The sequence below is a fragment of the Talpa europaea genome (assembly GCF_964194135.1).
Source record: "Talpa europaea genome assembly, chromosome: 5".
NCBI lineage: Eukaryota > Metazoa > Chordata > Mammalia > Eulipotyphla > Talpidae > Talpa > Talpa europaea.
This window is the reverse complement of record NC_140071.1, coordinates 31855440-31863482: the sequence shown is the minus strand read 5'-3', so window position 1 is coordinate 31863482 and position 8043 is coordinate 31855440. Positions and strand designations below refer to the sequence as shown.

Sequence of the window (8043 nt, the reverse complement as noted above, 5' to 3'; positions counted from 1 at the left end):
TTACTTAGAAGAAGTGTCAAAATTTTTGGTTATAAATGATTAGTGTATGTCAGTTATCTGTTTCATTTCTACCAGTTGTCTAATTGTGGGCATCAGATATTACCTTTAAAATAATGTTATCCTCTATAAATGTGGTTTTTTCCCCATGTGTGGAACATGGCTATGATTTCAGCTCATGACTGTGTCAGAGAGGGTCAGGTCAGCCTCTTTATATTGAAATGAGGGAGGAGGATGAAACAGAAACACCTCCATGCTATTAAAATCTTCCCTTCCCATGTAGAAATGAGACCTTTCCAGGAAAGTAAATTAGTCATGATCCAAAGCTGGTTTACGAATGATTTTTTTCCCCCACTGGGGGACAAGGGTATGGGTGGGGAGAAGATCATGTCAAACATTTATGTGGCACAATGTGAAAAACTAGCATTTTCAAAGTCATATTTGAAGAATTTGAGGGGTGGACTAGAGAGGGGTCAGTATTGCAGGCTTTAGAAATTAGGGAGGCTATTAGGACAAATCTAAATGAGTGGAATATCACTGAGCTGGGTACATTATTTTTTCCCTTTTGTTGAAAGCTTATTTGTAATGCTCCTAATTATTTCCTATGGGTGCCTTCGTGCATAGAGCTCAGTAATTTTTGTTTTTTTGTTTTTTTTAAAGATTTATTTATGCATATAAGAACTGGGGTACAGGCCATAGATGTGGGGGTGAGAGAATTCACCAAGACAGAGTGGGGAACAGAACAGGCAGATTGACTGAAATACACTGCTGAGGGGAGCAGCAGGCAAGTCAGGAGAGGTCTGTTGCACCGTGTGGGCAACTCCCTGGCTGGGGATCGAACTCATGCTGCAGTGGCTGCAGATCGCTTCATAGGTTGCTTTTTAACCTTTTGCGCCACCAGGGAGGCCCTCAGTAATTTTGAACACAAAATGTTCACTTCTGCCCTTTGGATTTATGGAATGGGATGACAACTAAATGTGAATTAATGGATTCATTTGCAATCCTGGAAGAGTCTTCCTTTTTAACATAACAGAGATCACCAACATGGGTGTATAACAAGCCAAGCATGTTAATGACAGGTGATAGAGTTTCAAATTAAAAGACTCAGTGGAGGGCCTCCCTGGTGGCACAAGGGTTTAAGCACTGCACTATGAAGCAATCCACAGCCTCTGCAGCACGATTTCGATCCCCAGCTGGCCAGAGAGAAACCCACATGGCGAAGCAGACCTCTCCTGGCTTGCCTGCTGCTCCCCTCAGCAGTGTATTTCCATTGATCTGTCTGTTCTGTTCCCCACTCTGTCTCTGATGAATCCTCTCAAACCCGCCCCCCACACATCTCTGCCTATACCCCAGCTCTTGTATGCATAAATGAAAAGATTTTTTTTTTTAAAGACTCACTGGAAATGTAAACTTGGAAAAAAAAAGAAAAGCAACCTCTGTGAATGATGCTTCTATAACCTTTATTTTTCAGTGGTATGGAACTGTGCCAAAACTACATGCATAGGAGGTAAATGACAGTGAAGAATCAGGTTGGGGCTCACCTTAAAGTTAGGATCCAGGAGAAAAGATAAATGACCATGTGCAGTCTACCATTCCAGCTATTTAATATTTTTCAAAATTATTCTACAATTAAGTGGCAAAATGCCACTGGAAATGGCAGTGGCATCAGTAAGATCTATTGCTAGAGATTTTCCACTTTGGTGGAAACTATACGTGGTAAAATTTTCATCACCAGCTTCCTCTCCTCCCCTCTTCTATTTTCTCCACAGCCCCTCGTCCTATACCCGACAGCCTCTTAAAACTGTATTTCCATTCTGTCTAATTATATCTTCCATCTCCCTACTACCCTGTTTAGGGTCTCTTGACCCTACATCCTTTAACAGCCTTACTTTACCCTCTGCCTCCAGTTTAGCCTAAGCAGCTAGCATTATGATTTGCAATGTTTCTGGATCTGCCAAACCTTGTTTCCTGAGTTGGTGTGATAGGGTTGGTTGCACCACTAGCTTGGCAGGACCAGGACACAACTATGTCAGCTGTAGTTTCCAGTGTCCCTTCGTGACAGAAACTTCATCAGTTACCATAAAGAACATACAATGGATAATGGCCACCACAGTGGATACACAATAAATAAATATCACACAGATTTAATGTCCCTCCCCACCAAAAAATATTACACTTACAAAAATGCATTTTTAAATATGTTGGGGCAATAATTTAATGAAAGATGACTTTTTTTTCTGTGTTTCCTGTCACCTTATTATAATACCTACTTTGAGATCTAGACTTCGGTAACCACTGCCTTGCATCCAAGATAGTGTCATTAAATAAGTGTTATTTTTGGTTTTTGAGTTTCAAAATATGTATTTTGTGGCTTATGCAGAGGTCAATTTGAATTTCAGCAGCACAGATTATAGAAGCTAAGCTTGGTATTTTGGAGAATAAATGAAAAGCCAGGTTACCAAGATTTGAGATTAGATAAAGTCTGTCTGAGTCAGGGGAGGAAGAGTAAAAAGGAAATATTTGATAGGGAGCATCTTTGAGTTTCTGTATCTCCCACAATTCTCAGCACTGTCTTCTTTGCTGAGACAAACAGAACTCTAGACACTTGAGATAAGGGATTTGTCTTTTACCACCTGGTAGAACTCACTTGTGCAACATAGTCCCTTAGTTGGCTGACTCTGTCAATCATGAAAACCAAGACATTTTTGAAGGTGAAAATGGTATGGGCAAATGCTAAATGCAAATATGGTGGAATGTCTGGACAATGGGTGTCAATCAGGATTGTCCCAGGCAAACCAGGACTTGTGGTAGCCCACCAATATTAAGAGGTAACAGAAAAGTTGTCTTTTTGTCAATTTAATTTTTTAAATTGGAGTAACATTGAATCATAACATGTTTCAGGAGTGCATCATTAAAAATCATGTATATATACTAAAAATTGTCTTTTATGTAGATGGAAAGTAGAATAATAGTTACTAGGGACTGGGAGAGAAGGAAGTGGGCAGTGAAGAATGGTCCAGACTTGCCACCTAGAGCTGGGAAAACCCCAGGCAGGTTGAGGAGGATACCCTAAGAGCAGTGTGGACCAAAGGCAGAAGAGTTGGTGTGAATGAGGATAACTCAATACATGTGGCATGAGTCGATGAGGTGAACAAATGTCCCTCCCTGATGCCTCCATGTTTTATAAGTTCTTAGGGACTTAAAGTCAACCCCCTAGGAAAGGCCCGAGCAGTGGACCTTGAATTGACAAAGATTTATTTTCTTCTATACAGGACATCAAGGAATAACTCAATTTACTAAAAAAATAAAATATTGCTTGTATTTAATATTCTGAGATTCATAATTTTTATGGCCTTTCGGCTGGAACCGCCATCTTCCAGTAAGTCGCCAAAATGACTAACACAAAGGGAAAGAAAAGAGGGACCCACTATATGTTCTCTAGGCCTTTTAGAAAACATGGAGTTGTTCCTTTGGCCACATACATGCGAATCTATAAGAAAGGTGATATTGTTGACATCAAGGGGATGGGCACTGTTCAAAAAGGAATGCCCCACAAATGTTACCATGGCAAAACCGGAAGAGTCTATAATGTTACCCAGCATGCAGTTGGCATTGTTGTAAACAAGCAAGTAAAGGGCAAGATTCTTGCAAAGAGAATTAATGTTCGTAGTGAGCACATTAAGCACTCTAAGAGCCGAGATAGCTTCCTGAAACGTGTGAAAGAAAATGATCAGAAGAAAAAGGAAGCCAAAGAGAAGGGTACTTGGGTTTAGCTGAAGCGCCAGCCTGCTCCACCTAGAGAAGCACACTTTGTGAGAACCAATGGGAAGGAGCCTGAGCTGCTAGAACCTATTCCCTATGAATTCATGGCATGATAGGTGTGCAAAAAGAAATAAAAGAGGGCCTCCCCGGTGGCGCAGCGGTTGAGCGCTGGGTTGCGAAGCTGCCCGCAGCCTCTGCGGCGCCGGTTCGATCCCCGGCTGCTCCCCGGCCACTGGAGGAGGGTCCCACATGGCGCGCAGACCTCTCCTGCCTCCCACTGCTCCCCTCAGCAGTGTACTTCGGTCCTTCTGCCTGCTCTGCTCCCCGCTTTGGCTCTGGTGAATTCTCTCACCCTCCCGCGCTTCTGACTGTACCCAGTGCATGTATAAACAAAACAAACAAATAAATAAATAAAGCATGCCTCTATAAAAAAAAAAAATAAAAAAATAAAAAAAACAAAGAAACATTTAAAAAAAAAAAGAAATAAAAGAGCTCTGGACTACAAAAAAAAAAAATTATGAATGACATTTCTGATAACCATAGAACTAATATAAAGGTCTAAGAAATTCTCCTCTGTCTTACGGATCTTTACTCAGAGAATGTATTTTCTGATTCAGTACATTATGACTTAGAATAGCATTCTACTTTATAATTAAAAATACTATTTAAGCATATCTGTTTTTAAATATGTGAAATTTTATTTTCTTTAATATGTGACTTTACACATCCTTAAATTGCTGTTTATAGTTCATATTAATTAATGAACTAAAGCTTTTTATTTTCCTTAACATATGTCAAAATGTGTGGTGGTAAGAAATTAAACAATGTGGTTTAGTTCGCATAACCTTACTTCTCTGAATTCTTTCCAGAAATACCTCTACCATGCAAAGAACAGTAAGAAGGTAGGGCCCAGTGGTGCTGGCTATTCTTTTAGACCAATAGATAAATGGTAGATGGAAAATCCAACCTTTCTAATCATGCTAAATTCCTGTTAATGCAACCAGGATTGTTTGTGTCTTTTTGTTTTGATAAAAATACTAATTTTTTTGTATGTTTTCCCCTACTTTGTACTTTATTTGCCAAGAAAATTTGTATCTCTACTTTTATATTTTTTCTTTAGTAAGGTAACATTGCTTTACAACACTGTATATAAGTCAGAAATACAGGATTCCACTACTTCAGATGTATGTTACCACGCCACACCTACCACCAAGGCACCCATAGTCCTCTACCATAGACCATTGTGCCTCTCAACACTCCTCTCTCTCTCTCCGCCTTTGGTAACTTAGTTTTACAGTCAGAGTTCTAGATTTTTTTCTTTTTGTTTGCTGTTATCTACTCTGTATTGCTTCTCTATATTCAAGATATAGGCAATACTATATACAGTGTTTGTTTTTTCCCCTTTTTTGCTTAGCATAATCTCCAGTTCTATCCATGTTGTCACAAATGGCAAGAGCTTATCTTTTTTAATGGGTGAGTGGTATTCCATTGTGCATATAACCACTCTTCTTAGTCCATTAATCTTTCCTTGAACATTTAAGTTGTTTCCATAACTTGGCTATTGTAAATAGTGCTACATTGAACACAGGAGTGCCTAATTCCTTACTATTGTTTTTGCATTCTCCTTATAGACTCTTAGGCATGGATTGCTGGTACATCTATTTTTCAATTTTGAAAAATCTTCGTTCTGTTCTTCTTAAGGGCTGAATAAGTCTTATCCCCACCACAATGTAGCAGCTTCCTTTTTCTCCAGCACTTGCCTGGTCCTTTTGATATGGGCTATTTTCATAGGTATGAGACAATATCTCATTGTGGTTTTGATTTGCATTTTCATGTACCTGTTGGCCATTTGTGTGTCTTCTTTGGACAAGCATATATTTAGCTTTTCTGCTCATTTTTGATTGGGGTTTTGCCATTATTTTTTGACTTATATGAGTTATTTGAAGATTTTGGATATTAGCTCCTTGTCAGATGTAGGATGTGCAACTGTTTTCTTCCACTCATTAGGGTGTCTTTCTGTTTTTTTTTTTTTTTAAAGATTTATTTGTACAAGCACTGGGTACAGTCAGAAGCGCGGGAGGGTGAGAGAATTCACCAGAGCAGGGAACAGAACAGGCAGACTGACGAAGTACACTGCTGAGGGGAGAAGCGGGTGGGCAGGAGAGGTCTGCATGCCATGTGGGACCCTCACCGGCGGCTGAGGATTGAACCGACGCTGCAGAGGCTGCGGGCAGCTTTGCAGCCTAGCACTCAACCGCTGCACCACCAGGGGAGGCCCATCTTTCTGTTTCTTATGCTATGCAGAGTTTTTTTAGTTTGTTGTAGTCTCATTTGTTTACTTTTGGTTTTGTTCCCCTTGCTGTAGTACTGGAAACCCCAAATACATCACTAAGGCCAATATCATTCAGTGGTTTTGCTTATGTTTTTCTTACATGTATTTCATGATTTCAGATTCTACTTCTGAGTCTTTAATCCATTTTGTGTTACTTTTTGTATATAGTGTGAAATAGTGGTGTAGTTTCATTCTTTTGTATATGGCTGTCTAGTTTCCTTAACAGCATTTATTAAAGAGACTTTCCTTTCTACAACATATACTATTTGTTCCTAGTCATAAATTAACTATCCAGATACATTTGGGTTTATTTCTGGACTCTCAATTTTATTCCATTGGTAGTTGTGTCAGTTTTTTCCCAATACCATACTATTTTGATTACTATAGCTTTATAATACCACTTGTAGTCTGGCAGTGTGACACTTCCTTTCTTTACTTTGTCAGTATCATTTTAACTATTCAGGGTCTTCAGTAGTTTCATATAAATTTAGTAATGTTTATTCCATTTCTTTGAAGAATGGCATTGAAACATTTATAGGTAGATGGTTTTGGAGAAAATGGTGTTTTTATCAATGTTAATTCTTCCAATCATGAACAGGTGCTATCTTCCTGTTTCTTTGTGTTTTCTTTCTTTTAACAATATCATGCAGGTTTCATTACATAGGTACATCGCCTAGTTTACTTCTAGGTAGTTAGTACTTCTGGATGTGATAAATTTCCTATATGTACATTCATAGATTGAAATACATAAAATGTAAATGAAATGAAGTAAAATAAAATATTCAAAATATGTTTTAAATGACATTTTCCAATATATTACACTTTACGCTGCATTATAGAAATACTGTGATTAAGGCTGTCTGAAAATGATCATGTATACCAAGAGAGTCACATCTTTATGGAACTCTAAAATGTATGGTATAAGAGATTTCCACACTTTCAAACTATGCTTAATGCTTTTGCACATCAACCAAAGAATCAAAACCTATTTGTACCAGCATCCTCCTATATTTTCAACCACTTACACACATATTGCCATGTAGTATTTAAATTGTCACTTACTATGTGAGACTTGGCTCCTTGATCAAGAAAACATGATTTATTTTCTTTTAATGAATGATCATGCAATAAAAAAACTTGCATTGTTAAATTGTAGTTTGCCTTGGAAATACTGTTCTGAAATGAATGAGTTGCCTACCTTGGGTTACTAAGACAATTTTTCAGTTTGGCGTCATTTTTTACTGATATTTTGTATTTTATACATACATACATACCTATCTATGTCTGTTTATACACACACACACATATATACTTTAAAACAAATGGAACAACAAAATGTTGTTCCATACAAACATGCATACCTACCAGACATACATACATACCTATCTATGTCTGTTTATACAAACACACGCACATACACATATATACTTTAAAACAAATGGAACAACAAAATGTTCCCTTTGTTTTAAAGTATATATGTGCATGTGTGTGTGTGTATATAAACAAACATAGATAGGTATGTATGTATGTATAAAATACAAAATATCAGTAAAAAATGACGCCAAACTGAAAAATTGTCTTAGTAACCCAAGGTAGGCAACTCATTCATTTCAGAACAGTATTTCCAAGACAAACTACAATTTAACAATGCAAGTTTTTTTATTGCATGGTCATTCATTAAAAGAGAAAATAAATCATGTTTTCTTGATCAAGGAGCCAAGTCTCACATAGTAAGTGACAATTTAAATACTACATGGCAATATGTGTGGAGATTTCTTGACCTACTAAACATAGAGCTTCCATATGATCCAGCAATTCCACTCCTAGGTATTTACCCAAAGGACACAGAAACATCAATTCCAAAGAACACCTGCACCCCTATGTTTATAGCAGCACTGTTTACAATAGCTAAGCTTTGGAAACAACCCAAATGCCCAAAAATAGATGACTGG

At 37.9% G+C, this 8043-nt stretch overlaps 1 pseudogene across 1 annotated transcript; it reads left to right on the top strand.

Annotated features, from left to right (window-relative positions):
* Window positions 1-3285: 3285 nt before the first annotated feature.
* Window positions 3286-3872, top strand: LOC311170694 (large ribosomal subunit protein eL21-like; annotated as a pseudogene). Its single transcript has one exon. The product of its transcript is annotated as a large ribosomal subunit protein eL21-like (transcript).
* Window positions 3873-8043: the final 4171 nt, after the last annotated feature.